Consider the following 16,194-nt stretch of genomic DNA (forward strand, 5'->3'; position numbering starts at 1 on the left):
ACTAGGTTGAATTCAGCAAAACTAGGGTTTTGTGGTGATAAAACACTACTGTTTGTTTGAGAATCCTGCCCAGCATAGCAACACTGGTTCAACCAATGGTGCATGTTTAGGGACGGATTATTTGTTTCATTAACCAATTGTAGAAATTGTGCGAGTAGTGTTGCAAAATGAGGGTTGTTCTCATGCATCAAGCAAGTATGGTTGATCTTCTGTTTATGTTTGCTGATCAATGTAAATAAAAGCCTAAATGAAATCTGTTCATCATATAAAGCGAAAACGTGGACTAAATGGCTCAATTCAGTTTTACTTTTCATTTTGAACTTTTATACTTACATTTTTGAAGCATCAAAGTGGTAGTTGCATAGACATATCAATGGAGAAAAATAAATCTTAAAAAAAACAAAAACAAATTCTGAACAAAAGTCTTACAGGTTCGAAACATGACATTTGGAACAAATTTGGAACAAATGACGACAGAATTGTTTGGTGAACTTTCCCTTTAATGAATTATATAAACTATAAATACAAATAATATAAAAAAATAATCACATTCTCATATGTTATGACTGTCCCAGCTTTGGATCTGTTGTCCATAAGCCAAACTTCTAAGTGATAATATTTACTATGCTGCATCTGTTTTCCTCTGTTTACAGGAAATGTGCTATACAAAGTTTGATCGATGGACCCTTGCACACATATTGCAGTGTCAGCTCTGTACACACACACACACACACACACCAAAACACAGTAAAACACTGAAAAGCTCAAACTTCCTGTCAGTATGGGCTGTGTGTCATTAAAAATGCATCTAAACGGGCAGTAACGATGGGAACGAACCTCTGGGGCAGTTGGACTGAAACCCTGAGAACACAGTGCTGGACGGTAATGCAGTGTGATTGAACCACTGCAACAAATACCCAAGATGCCTTGCCTCGCTCTGCATACAGCTGCGCCAAGTCTCCAGGGGAATATTTACACATCGCTCTGTCAGGCTAACCCAATCTGTTTATACAAGTCTAAATGTAAGGAAAGGACACACAGTCCAAACTTCCTTCTCCCTCTCTTTCTCTCTCTACCATGTCAGCCGAATCAGTGGCACATTTGAAGCTGCTTCTGTGCACTGTGGTGGTCTCTAGGTCTCCAGGGCCAAAGATTTTCTTAATTGCATCCAGAATAAAAGTTTTTGTTTATGTAATATATGTGTGTGTGTGCGCTGTGTAAATGTTTTATGCATATATAACTACACACACACGTACAGAACATATTTTCAAAATATTTACATGTATTTTCATGTATACATTTATATTATATATAAATATATTTAATATAGAAATATAATGTTTTTCTTAAATATATACCTGCATGTGTGTGTATTTTTATATACATTATAAATATACACAGTACACACATATATATTATATAAACAAAAACTTTTATTTTGAATGCGATTAATCATTTGACAGCACTACTTTTTAATCACTAAAAAATCACTAACCTGCACTCTCGACCTGCTCAAGTTGGTTAAGCAGTGGTGAAATAACAGAGAAATCAGTAGGGAGTGGAAGAGATGGTACCCCCACCTCCCCACAAGGGTAAAGGTCAGTCAGTACGAGTTAAGTCTTGGAAGAAGCAGCGTGTTTAGTGTGAAAACTCCTCTCACAGCTGCTGTGGGATACAGTGGCCAAATGCCAGCGAGATGCCAAACGCAACGGCTTCCCAAACATGTTATTAGCTGTTTTCTGAAATATGCACTTGCACAGTTTGTTGTTGTTAGTTAGGGGTTTGGGGTCTGTTTTACCCTGTTACCTAGCAACCTCTGATCTCATGTGTTTTTGATTGACAGCACATTTCCCCCTCGGCTGGGTTACTATGGTGGAGAAAGCAGGTTTGCAATATGTCAAACCAAAGAAAAAAGATAAAAGATAGAGATGGTTAGAGATGGGAGAGAGCGTGTAAAGACAGCATCACATATTGATGGACTACTTCCTACCATCACCTTCTCTGGGTCCGTTTTTCTGGGCTATCACTTTCTGATGGAGCATACCAGGATGTGGCACAACCATAAAACATATGGCCACAGTATGTTTATAGATATTACATTTAACATGCAAAAAGGTACGCAAAATCCTTTTTTATTTCTATTATCTAAATTATTTCAGTGCAAAAGAGGATATTTAATGAGAAAACAATCCATAAGGATGATGGTAACACTTTATAATAAGGTTCTATATATTAATATTAATCAATGCCCAATGCTTTTATAGCATTTATTAATCTAGGCTAATTTTAATCTCATCATACACGGAGTCAAGATTTTCTAATAGAGAAATTTATCATTTTATTTAACAAGGATATATTGAATCTTGGTTTGATAATAATTAATGTTTCTATTTAAGTTTCATAGTTCCATAAATAACATTTGAATAAAAAAAAACTTATTGTTAATTCTAAGAATATTTTACAGTATTATTTTTACATAATTGTAACATAAATTACCAATGGACAACAGTGTATTTATGAATTAAGTGTTAGTTCATGTTACCTAATGCATTAACTTGTTGACAAATTGAACCATGATGCAAAGTTTTAGCAAATAATCTATATTAGGACTGTAAAAACTGGGTGTTCCATATCAAAAGCCGACCTCATACATCATTCACTACAGGAGGACTTTGTTCACCCCCCGGAGCTGTGTGAGACACTTTTTATTAAGGATGGGTGCTTTTCATTTCACGTCTTTTAGACTGATGCACTGCAACACCTGCTGAGTGCCATTAAACAGCTTGAAAGATCAAAGACAATTTTTAATACAAGTCCGACTGGATTCGTCTGAAAGAAGAAAATCATATACACCTAGGATGACTTGAGGGTGAGTCATTTATGGGCTAATTTTCATTTTTGGGTGAACTAACCCTTTAAATGAAAGTTTACAATCGATCAGATAACACATTTTTCTAGTGGGGAAAACTTGCACAGATCAACTGTGCACAATGAGACCAGCAACATGAATTAATAAAATAAATAATGCCAGACTCACACACACATCTGATTCTCAATGACAGTGAACGAATGGACCTTTTACTTGACCCGCACTTGACAAGAGTTTCAACACAAACAGACTCTCTCTGAGGTGTGTTTGTCTGTGTTTTCATTTATTGTGAGGTATTAAATGTGTTGATAGGAGCCCAAAGGCCTTCTGGATCAGCAGCAGACAGGATAAAACTCATTCACCCTGAGGAGAAACACAGCTGAGGTGCTTGTGTGTTTATGTCTGTTTATATAGTGTGAACTGCATACATCCGTATACCTGTTTAAAAAGAAAACTGCGTGGGAAGGCGATTTTCTTTTTCTCTCTTGTACACAGATAATGAGAATGAGAAATGTGCGAATAGCTGCTTTTATTAAAAAGGAGAAGTTTATAGCTGCCTGTGGCCTCATAAAGCCCCTGTGATGATGCACAGGAGGGAGAGGCTGTGAATTATTCTCATTCCTTCTCTCTCTCGCTCACTCTAATGGGCCTTTGTATCTTTATCTTTGCTGTCAAGTTTATTAGAAAGCACTGTTTAAATTTAGTTTGGAATTGTACCATTCTGTATCAGGTAACACGTTTAAAGTCTTTGTAGGGTATGAAATTGCCCTTCCTCCACAGACGACGAATAAACAAAGCCGATGAAAGATGAAATTTCTGTGCCACTAGTAGCACCAGTCTGAAAAATAATAACCATTTCCACAAAAGGTTTCATATGCAAGCCCCAGCACCCTATTTATACTTTTAATTAAGATTTTCACATTGACATCTGTATATAGATTCTTTTTGATTTTCAAAGATTTATATGTATTGCAGAAGAGAAGCCACTAAACCAGGGTTGTTAATGTAAGAGGTAAAACTAATAAAACTTTTGTTAATTTTTATGAAAATATTTTTGTTAACTGAAACAGTTGAAAAACTAGAAATGTTGATAAAAACATATTTAAAAAAGTAACAAAAATTTGAAAAGTTCCCTTGGAACTAACTGAACATAATAAATTAAAGTACTAAAATGACTAAAAATTAAATTAAATTAAAAGAAAAAGAAAAAAAAGAAACAAGAATAAACAAAATTACTAAATTTTAAAAATTGGAATGTGGTGAAAAAAATCACTAAACCCCATGTTACATTTGAGATGACACTACTTAATGATCTAGATAGCAGAATATATAATGCATTGTATATCATAATATATAATTTGGAATGCAACTAATGTTCTGAGAACGTTTCAGGAATTCAACCTACTGATGGCTTGCTTATTGAGGTCTCTGTGCATTAAACTGGCAAAAGAAAGTATTTTATCATCTAAAAAATAACAGAGTTCACCTTTAAAGGAATATTCAGAGTTTATCTATCACCCATTAGCATGCTCTCAACCACCTCAGACAATAATTTCAACACGTCCCTCTGTGTTTATAAACACACGAAACACGCGTTTACACTAAGCACACATTTATTGTCTGAGGTAATCGGCGGCACTCTACAAATGCGGCACACAGACGTCAGGTCGCAATAAACCCGGAATATTCCTTCAGCATTCCTCCCTTCCCCCTCATTGAGGAGGAGAGAGATGGGCAACAGCTGCTCCTGAGGTAGAGGTGTGAATTCTTAACGACAGACCGCCCCTTTGCCCCAGCACTCTGGGTCACATCAACAGATCTGAAACACTTGTGTCGTTTGTATTGACGTAGACCCATCCGTCGTTTACGGCTCTATCGCCTGGCCCGGTTTAATCTGCTCAGCTATAGGCCAGAAACGTTCCGATACGTGGTTCCCTTCCTGTTGTTCCTCCTAAACGAAGACATAAAAACCTGTCTGTTTTGGCTCCTTGCTGTGTCTGTGTGCAGCTGTTGGGTGCTGCTTTCCACTTGGCTCACTCCTGCTGTGGGACGAGCACTCCGAGAGACACAGAGGGGGATGGAAACAGCTGTTTCTCATTCGCAATCACACGTCAGTCAGACTAAAACACATTCCCTCTTTATTTCGCTGCATTGCCGGCGAAGAAATGACGTGTTTGAGAAAAACAGAAAGACTGAATAAGGGAGTCCTGCTATTTTCACTTACATTAGTTCACCCCAAAACTAAAATTCTGTCATTAATCACTCACCCTCATGTCATTCCAAACCTGTAAGACTTCTGTTCATCTTCGGAACACAAATAAAGATATTTTTGATGAAATCTGAGGAATCTGACCCTGGCTAGACAGCAACGCAACTGAAATGTTCCCAGACCCAGAAACGTTGTGAGGACATCGGTAAAACTGTCCATATGACATCAGTGGCTCAATTTCAATTTTGCGAATAAAATAAAATTTTATTCAACCATTCTTCTCCCTGAGTTACCACCTTCCGCCATTTTGGTGAGCACCACAACGCATGCACACACTTTTTCCTGAAAAAAAGCTGTCCAATTTCACAAAAATATCTTATTATGTGTCCCAAAGATGAACGAAGGTCTAACGGGTTTGGAACAACATAAAGGTGAGTAATTAATGACAGAATTCTTCTTCCATGAAACACAAAGTTAAATTTCGAACAATTTATGTAAGTGAATGAGAAATGGGGCTTTCAAGCTCAATAATGACAAAAAAGCACCATAAAAAGTGGTCCATATGATTGCTAGTCATTGAAAACCTTAAGGCCCGGACACACCAAGCCAACTTCAAAGAACTACGGCGACGAAAGCCGGCGGCAAACTAACACGTACGTTCTGCGCATGCGTGAGAGGAATAAAGTCTTCATCAGCAGCAATCAATACCTATATATTCGTCATTCAAAAGAAGAAACCAAAACAAAGATAAACGACATAAACACAGATATACAAAACGTAAACAAAGCAGTGCTTGCTTACCATTTTGAATATCAGTAACGCTGATAACTTCAATCATTTTAAGTGGCTCATGTTGTTATGAAAACATTCGCGTATAAGAATGCTTGGGAAAGATCATGTAACATTTAAACAGCCTTCTGTCTGCATCGCCTTCATTTACATGCTTGTTTTCATCTCTTTTTCTTTAATTCTCGGGCACTGACTCATTTGCTAAACTGAACATCCAGTCAGAGCTCTCCCTCGCGCCAACGGTCCGACGCCGATTCAACAAGTTGAATCGGGCAAACTGCAGCCGTCGTGAGCCCGACGAGAGCAAGTGGAACACACCAAACAAACTAGCCCAACCGTCACTCACAAAGATATTGTTTGGCTTCAGAAGACCCAAAGTAAAAACCACATGGACCAGTTTAATGGTACTTTTATTTAATTCTGGAGACCAAGAACACACACACAAAAAAAATGGGGAACGTTTGACCTTCTTTTATGTTCCACAGAAGAAAGTCAGTCATACAGGTTTGAAGGGACATGAAGGTAAGTAAATAATGACAAAATTTTCTTTTTTGAGTGAACTATCCCTTTTAAAATGATAAAAAGGAGCCAAAATGAGAGAGAGAGAGAGAGAGAGAGTTAAGTGATTAATGGGAGAATTTTTTTTTTTGAGTGATGTGTGAGTTTTAGGGAGAGAGACGAAGACAGAATAGATGAAGAGAGGATGAAAAAGAGAGCCAGACAGAGGAATGGTCTGTTGGGTGTTGTGTTGTTTTCATTTGGATGTTTTATTAATATCTGAAATAAAACTGTCCTGCCTTGGCTGCCCAGCTGTGCTTGCCTGTCCCTTTCTCTCTCTCCATCCGTTCCTCACTCCTGGTTCTCCTTGGCGTTCAGGGAAGAAAAACAGCATAAATAAGGTCTTTCCTTCCACATGGGAACAAAACCTCCAGGCCCAGTGAGTGACGTCTCTGAAGGCAACTGACCTCTGACTGCTGAAATCCACTGAGACTGAGTTCCGCTAACGATCTCATGAGCCTTGGTGCATATGAAAGGCAGAACAGGGAAGAAGAGAAGGAGGAGAGGCAGAAACTGAATCCTACTGAGTACCTGCATTTTGCCAGCCAATTTGTTCAGGATGTTGTTGCATGTAAACAATAACAAAAACAATAAAGATAGGATTTTTCTGAATCCAATTTTGGACAATTTCAAATGTACTAAATGTGGCTTCGTATATGGTTAGACACTCGCATTAGTAACATACCAGACAAACCTAAAAAGTGACCAACAGTAATGAATAAAAAAAAATAATAATAATAAAAAATAAAAAAAACTGTAGCACTGAAAAAATAAGTTTCTTTTACAAAACAAATGTTACTATAGCAAATAGTGTAATACTATAAAAATACAAAATAAAATAAATTCCAAGAAATAGGCTTAAAGCAAACTTAAATGAACCCAGCTGGGAATCACTGATAAAGGAATGCCTGGTGCTTGAATAGGATGTATGAAGTCAGGCTGGGGTGAGTGCTAAGGCTGTGTAAGTGTGTGCATGTGTGTTTGAGCATCTATAGGCTCCAGTGAGCTGAAGCACCACTGTGCTAGCTGAGTCAGGAAAAGGTATTAGACTCAAGTAAACACATATTCACACCAAAACACACAACGCATCAGCACCCTGAAGCAAAACGTCTAACCATGATATTAATCTAACAATAACCTCATCCTCCTTCTGAGCACAAGGAACAATACACGCTTCTCTCAAATATCCGTAAAAAGCTCATTAAATACACAAAACAGGCCGAACTGGCTGAACCGCATCGCCTGATTGGCTGCAAGCTCAGCAGTTCATTAGAGCCTAAAAGCTGCACATTCATGCACATTATAGCTGTGTCGAACTCGTCTCCACTCAATCTCCATCTCACAACATGTTCTGCTACAATAAACCAATTAACCTTGAACCAAGCAGGTCACTTACCAGCTAATCAATCCCAAAGATAGGACACACGCAGTCAAATACACACTCATCTGTACACATGTGACACGTCTGGCTCGTAAAAATCTCATCATGCCCGTGACTAAAGATTTTATAGCGATAATTACGTTATTGAAACATAGTCAACTGAACTGATGGAAGTCAATAAGAGCGTGAAGATTGTAGAACAAGCAAAAGGTCGAAGATACAGCTGCCCTTTCATGCAGATGTGAGATTGGTACTGTGATAGGACATAAACAAAGATACCTGGAAAGGACGCTGAACCAAGATCAGCATTAAAAATCACAACATCTACAGAGGGATTTCTAAAAATACAGCCAGGTTCACCTAAGGTGGCCATGTGTCCATGATTTTTTAAAACTGGAGAGATGTACTATCCTGGATTCTCAATGTGTGTTGTTGTCAGTAACAGAGAAAAGGCCTCAAATTCCATGAACTTAATCCCACAATTACAGAAGAACATGACCAAATCTGAATGGATTACTTCCTAGAATGAGAAAATAAAACCTAACACCAGAAAGTCTCATCTACAGCTTAAAAATTTTTTTATCTTTTGTTTGTAAGCAAACAAAGCATGACAAATCAACACTTATTGAACATCTGTCATTACACATTTTGGACCACTCAGCACTCAGCCAGAATGATCCGCACAACTGAAACTACTAATCTAGTGCGTTAGATGACATTTAGGTGTCCGAAAATGGATCTGGCGAGGTCTTTGATCACCCACAACCCTTTCCGACAAACACAGAGTTGTTATGTTGATTTTAATGTGAGGAGAGCTGACTGAAGCTGCACCTGCGTCTCAAGGCAACACGTGTTCTCTCCTCATCTTTTTTTAATTGCCAACAGCCATTTCCTGCCACCATAATCACACCCATAATTTCCTGCACAAATGTCTCTAATTTTCCAGGTCATAGGGGCTTCCAGAAAATGATAAAGCCTAACATCTTATTTCAGTGGTAAAGGTTGGGAAGGATTGGTGAGATTAAAAAAAAAAAAAAAGAGTCCAGAAAACCGTTGGAAAAGAAAGGGTCCATAGTGTCACCACTTGAAATTCCTCTAGGCTTTCTATTGAGACATCACTTTCGCTACAGTGGGAAGAAGGAATGCTGGGAGAGATACTAATCCGCTCCTCTTATCTGGCCTTCGGCTCTGGAGGACAACAGGTCATCCATCAAACCCCCACCAAAAAAAAAAAAAACACATTGTCTGGGGTCTGGCTTATGGATCTGGGGGACTTACCCAACAGCAAGCACAGGTCATCAGATTGTGAACCATTATGCCTTCTTGAGTTAATCCCTTTGTTTCTCCATGTTTGTCCCTAAATGTCACTACATATAGATTCACAAGAATAATCTGGCATTGCCTTATGTTATATGGGTCAATGGTGCACATAATGGAGCATGCACAGTAAAGTAATAAGCCACGAGGCATGTGAGATGCAATATGCTGAAAACACCCTTAACCTTGGTAATCCAGTGTAGACCACAGTCTCAAATGGTTTATTGCTTTTACAAGCTGGTGGTAACAACTCTTTGTCGCTGAATGTTTTTAAAGGGGTCATATGATGCTTCTAAAAAGAACATTATTTTGTGTATTTGGTGTAATGAAGTGTATTTATGTGGTTTACGGTTAAAATAACATTATTTTCCACATACTGTACATTACTGTTTCTCCTCTATGCCCCGCCTTCTGAAGGTGTCGATTCTTACAAGGCTCATCGCTCTGAAAAGCGAGGTGTGCTCTGATTGGCCAGCTATCCAGTGCGTTGTCATTGGCTGAATACCTCAAGTGTGTGACAGAAATGTTATGTCCCTTAACATATTGTGATACCCTGTCCAGCCGAGTGACGAGACATAAACATAAAACCCATTATAAACGTGATATAAATATGATTTCTAGTTGTGTCCTTTTTTGGAAGGCCAAACAAAGTAGTTTTGCTTTCTCAATGAAACAGCGTCACACACCGCGCCCTTGAGTGAGCAGAGGCTGGAGGCCTAGAGTGAGCCACGGCCTAGAGTTAGCGGAGGCCGGCTTGAGTGAGCAGAAGTGGGCGGCTTGAGATTGGCATGGCAGGTGGATTCTACGAAGGTGCATCCGTTGGGCTTGTGGCAACCACATGTGACGACCCCGGGCTGGACTCCACTTCGTCCACAGTGAAAGCCGATCCGGCAATCCACAGTGCAAAGTTTATGTATTTCCTCAGTGACCAGCACAGATCAGCCCCAGGCATGATGAAGCGGATATCGTCCTCTTTTGGAAGGCCAAACAAAGTAGTTTTGCTTTCACAGTGAAACACACAGCATCTATACGACATGGTGGCGGTGGCAACAACAATACTACAACAAGAATAAAAGGTACGCCTTCTTTCTTTGCGTGAACATCTGGGCGGCATTATGCAAATCTTCCCAGATAGTGACGTAGAGATTTGAGGGCGTGTTAGAACGAGTCGTTTTAGGGGGGCGTGGATGAGTCTTAACTTTTATAAAGAATATCTCTTTGGATTTGATACTTTAGTCTTTGAAATTTACAGATCTTCTTTATGCACCAAGAGCTTGTAACTCTCCAAAGAGAAAGGAAAAATTTAAATCACATCACATCATAATCACACCCCTTTAAATACATTGTTAGAATCCATTTAGTAATACTAATATGTTGATAAAATTGCTCTAAATATAATATTAAGTGGTTTCTCCCAAGACCTTCACCAGTTAAACCTTTGTGCCACCCAAACAAATAAGAAGGGCTTAAAGGTGACCTTGCTGACATTTAGCTCACTGACTGAAGCATATGCTACAGTCCACATTCCAAACCAATGGGGACATGTCCGTTTATGGGATGAGATCAATAAGACAGAACAACAGGAAACCCTGGGGCAAGAGGCACCTTGACCTCAAAAATAAACCTGTCCATCTGTCCCTGCTGAAGTGGCCAGTAGAAGGTCAAAGGACCTTCACCACACCAGGGGCCAGAAAAGCTGCTTCATTTAATATTTTAAAGGTAAAATTTATACACCAACAGTGGCACCAAACAGGACTGAAAATATAAAAAGCCTAAACTCACGCCACTGGTTTTCAGGGCACTTAAATCAACGAGAAACAGTAAAAATGAAGCTAACTCTCCACATTAAACTGGGATAGAAAGTATTTACACATCGTAAAAAATGGACTTTGCCTTTAAGTCTGAAAAAAACATAAATAAAACTGAACAGACTGAACCAAGTTGAGTTATTACCTTCTTAGACAAAATGGTTATGATTTATTAAAGGGCTGTGAGGGTTTGCTGTGTGTGCAGAATAGCAGCATTTATACCACCGCCGCAACAAACAACAGCTGTTTCTGCTACAAATAGCCTTGCTGATTATGACCAACATATGTAAATTGCATTCAGCAGTGTCATACTAAATCTCCATGGTACATATTTAGTTCCCATATGAGAGATATACCAGGGACAGACTGATGTCATAGCATAGGTAGGACTGCCTGAAACAGTAAGATTCACAACAATGCAGCCAAGGACAAAGACCTGAAATATGTGTATTTAAGTGCAATTAGAGTAAAATAGACTCTTAACATGAGGAGTCCTGAGGATTACATGCATTTAATCGTCCTTGTACACGCATGACTAACAAACAACCCCACTGTTATGGGAATTACACATCCAGGCCTGACAAGGAGGAAATGTAGGGCAAAAATAATAAGTTTCCACTTAACTTGCATTGTGGAGGTGGCGCTGTCTAGCATACAATGTGTTTAATCTTTGCGCAAATATGCTGGAAGAAGCTAACGGCTAATGAGCCACAACAATGACGGAGAGTGAAGGAGACAGTTGAGCCATCTTTAACCTTGCAATTGCTCTACTATACATCTTTACTGTCCATCAAGAAGACAACGATAACATTGAGCAGAATCTGAATGAACGCAACTGCACACAGCAGTCAAGACAAGCTAATGATGTGGTGATTCATGGCTGTTGAAGGGTAAACATTGCAAAACAAAGACTTCACAGATACTGAGCAGTCTTTATCACTTTCTTTACTTTGGGACACGCCTCCATGACAACCGACACAGGTACAACACAGCCACTGTTCTCTCAACACTTGGCAGGAGCTGTTAACCTTATGCAAGGCATTATTGTGCACATAATTCATTTTTTTTAGCTCCCGTCAATCATCCGATTAGTCATACCATGTTTCTCTTGGTGGAAACGAAGAAAGCTGAGAACCAATTACAGACTTGTTAAGAGGTGACATTCCTCAAATTTTCACCCTGAAGGCTTGTGCACAATTCCCTGTACTTGTAAAAATTAAAAAATATCTAATTGTGAAAGTGCTTTGCTCAGTCCACTGGTGTTAATGAAAGGCTCAAGGTTTGATCTTTCCACCCACCCAACAACAGAGAGATGGGGTATACTCATGTCTTTGAACACTTCACGTTAATCTGCCTGTCCCCATCTGAAGTCCCTCTTTGTGGCGGAAACCTCCAAAGAGCCCACTTAGCAAACGCGAGAGAGTCATATTAGTCCCGCTGAGAAGAGAGATCTGGTTCAAAGAGAGAGAGTGAAGCCCTGTGTGCGTCAGCCAGCCTCCTGAAATCTCCCCCCTCTCACAGTGAGCGTAGATGCTTGAATGAGAGTCGGTTCAGCCAAAGTCGAACTGTGGAAATCTATCTGCTGATATTTCAATCCTCGTCCCCAACTCGAAACAAAAGCCCCACATGGAAACAAACGGTACAGAAACCAATGCAGACGCTGCACTCCAGTGCTCTAGTTTTTTTGTAGCATTTGCCATTTTAAATATTGAGCAGCTTGTCATCCAAGGTTACGCTCACGGAACAGGTGGAAAGGAAGAGGGAAGATCCCAAAGGATAGCGGGAACGTATGAGTGAAAGGGTTTGAAATGAAACTATTGTTAATCAGGAAAAAGGCATTTGGTGGGGTTGAGACCCAACTGGATGGATGGAAGTGAGTGTTACAGTGTCAGGTGTAGAGACAGATGGCTCCATGCATCTGATAGGATTTGCCTGCAGCCTCGCTCTCTTTCCCATGGGCCTTTGCATTAGGCAGAAATGAGGGAATTGTCCAAGATGGCAGAGTTATTATGAAGCTGTGGCTGTAGGCTATTAAACATGACATAAAGATGTTAAATATACATAAAGCAAGTAATAAATAATAAAATTACCCTTGTCTTGCTTAAAAAAATATTACAGATTGACAATTAAATGGATAGATTAATCTAAAAATTACAATTATGTCATGATTTACTTTATGTGGTCTCATATAAAAGACGTATGACTATTTTTCTTCTATGTAAAGCAGCCAAAAAAAAAAAAAAGGTTTGGTCTATACAAACAAGTTATATACAAAGTCTATACAAAGTAAGTCATACAGATTTGTAACAACATGAGGTTGAGTAAAGTTTTGCGTGAACTACCCCTTTAAGATGGATAGAGTTATGGATTAGGTAGAGACAACAATGAAGAGCAATATGTGAAGCTAATGAGAAGTCATTTGGTAATATAATTACAGAATCACTGAGTTCCATTAAGGTTTCCAGTACAAACCTTTGTCTTCCTTCAAATTGCCAGCACTCATATAGCAGGCAGTTCCCTCCATCTCCAATGATCTTAAACAGTTTTGCAGTCACATGACTGCAATACAAGACCTATAGCCAGACCTTTATGTTCTGAGATAACACATTCATGCTTCAAAGCAAACCCTGGAATGAAACAACATATACATTCTAAACATAAACCAATGCTCATAAGCTTGTTTTTCTAGTCTACTGACCACACAATGTCTTGGATTCAGAAATGCAGGGTGCTAAGGCCAGGTGATTCTGCCAGGAATGTCAGGAAAGTCACTCAGGCAGAAGTAAGAAGGGTGGTCTGAGTTGGCGTCAGCTCTTTAGGGTTGTCTGTAATAAGGATGAAATGGTCTACTCTATATCGACCTGAAAACCGAATCCTCAAGCCTCCAGGCTGCAGAAGTGTCATAGGAAGACACTCCATTGTGTCGACACCTTCAAAAAGAGCCATGAAAGAGAATGGGAGAAGGAAGAAAATAGCTGGGAACTCAATGGCCAACTAAATGGAAATCTTTTCTTGCAACAGAAGCGTCCATTGGGACAACCAAATGAAAACCAGATACGTCAGAAGACAAAGCTTAACAGAAAATTCAGGAAAACACTAACAAATGAGTGTCCTCATGATACGCTAGCTTTGGAAAAAGCCCTTTGGGAAGTTTTAAAATTAACATTAGCAGTTGGCAACCAATGCTGAATATACAGTACCGCTGACTACTTTAAAACAATTATATCGTTCATCTTAACAAGAGGTTCAGGTCATGCAGGGTGCTGGAAGAGTGCCAGGGATGGTGGATGAAAGGTGGGAATCGTGGTCCCATGTAAGACATCACTCTCTTGCTCACAAAGGTGCATGATCGAACACTCATTATAAATGGAGTATCCAGGGTCACTCTCGGCCAAACTGAAGTGCCGTTGATGGAGTGGTGCAGTGATCCTTTCCTGTACCCATGCAGGGAAGCTGAGAAAGGTCTGGCTATTGATTCCTCGGCCAACAGATGGCCATAGCTAATCCCTGTCTGTGTCCATGCATTCTCCTCATGCTATCTATCAGTAAAAAAATGCATTACTGCAATACTAAGAGCAAATGTATCCTTGTACAAAGTATCCTTTGTCATTGTCTTCCAAGACTCCACTTCAAGAGAACAGATTTCACTACCAGCAGCCATTTCAAAAGCTTTTTTATGATCTCCAGCTGACTACTCAACCATTTTTTTTTCTGAGAACAAAATCTTACAACAAATCAATGAACAAACAGGGTCTTGCATGGACTTGAGTGACTATTTTAGGAGTTTGGAGAGGGGCAAACAGATTAGGAACTAGAGCATCCGATCTGAGTCTCAAGATAATGAAATACTTCCTTTCTCAGAGAAGCAAAAGACAAACTCTTTCAGAAAGAGGTCACACTTAGGGCAGCAGCTGTTTAGTCTTCAAATTAAGCCATTTGGATCTTGTTCCCTGAGGTGTTCTCAACTCCTGACCTTGATTTGGTAAACTTGAAACACATACAAACTAATTTCCTTTCCATTATCTGTGAATTATGCAAACTATGTACATAATCTGCCCCACCGTGCAGGATCTGGGCACTCAAATATGCTCTGATTGTTACCATCCCTAGGGAACCAGAGATGCACAGAGGAAACAACTCATACCGAGGAGTCCTCCCATGGAGCCAGACATACAAACATTCACAACCACCCATACCGGACTCACTGTCGCCTATGAACAATGAAAAGGGGGAGGAGTCTTCTGATTTGCTCACTAGGGTCAATGGGGTCTCACAAGAATTAGATAACTCAATCAACGGTCGGTGGACGGATAATTCAAACTCAGCTGCATCTAGTATAATTTCCCTAAATCACATTGCACTTAACCACTTGAAAAACATCTGCTGATCTTTCTCTACGATCTCAACATTGGTCTTAGGCCCAAGGGATGAGACCAGGGAGTCGCAAAGAAAAGACCGGAGACTTAATTAGCCTGACCGCACTATGTCGGGACAACTGAAAAAGTCCCATAGGGTTCACATGAAGAGTCCCTCAGTGCTGACAGGTGCCCGCTATGACACAGAGAGAGGGGAAATTAATCCGCTAACACAAACAAATCACCCTCAGGCCTGTTTTCTGTCAGTGCTAGCGACACAAAGGCCATTGATTTGAACCCTCTGAGCGCGAGGAAAGTGTTTTTGACGGGTTCCCCGCTGTCAAACATTTGGGGTGTCTGACTTCTAATCCACCCTGAGGGGGTTTTAAATGACCACACAAAGCAACATGACTATTCATTCAGAAGTTTAAAGCAGTGTATCACCATTTAAGTGAGAATATGAACATTTTACAGAAATGCTTCTAGCTCAAACCAACAGGACACAGATGTGTTTCTTGGTTGGCACCAAGCCCTGCTCTCAAGAGAAGTGTTTCTGACTAAATTTAGCTAGGTTGAACATAATTACATTGGAGTTTTGATAATTAAATTAACAATAAAATATACGACAACTCATTAGATGAGCATTCAGAGCCATCTGCACCTCAACTGACAAACAATTAGACATTTGGGCAGATATCTGTAGTCTTCAATAGAGGAAGACATTTCATTTACATGCCACTCAGTTTCTAACAGATGAGAACAAAGTATTTGCCTGAATTTGAATAATGGATGTTCCTAAAACAAAGACAGCGGAGCTACAAAGGGTTTCAGCCTGCAAAGCACACAAACCCCTCCAATTTGGGCATCAAAAACTCCAACCCCAGGAGAGAGAATAAAACCGTAGATTT

At 39.6% G+C, this 16,194-nt stretch overlaps 1 protein-coding gene across 2 annotated transcripts in view; it reads right to left on the bottom strand.

Moving 5' to 3' along the window:
• The window catches only part of LOC109081480 (signal-induced proliferation-associated 1-like protein 2), a 65,304-nt gene that overhangs the window by 47,297 nt on the left and 1,813 nt on the right, over positions 1-16,194 (bottom strand). The gene's annotated exons all lie outside the window — the stretch shown is intronic.

The sequence above is a fragment of the Cyprinus carpio genome, chromosome B11, assembly GCF_018340385.1.
Source record: "Cyprinus carpio isolate SPL01 chromosome B11, ASM1834038v1, whole genome shotgun sequence".
In the NCBI taxonomy this organism is placed as follows: Eukaryota; Metazoa; Chordata; class Actinopteri; order Cypriniformes; family Cyprinidae; genus Cyprinus; species Cyprinus carpio.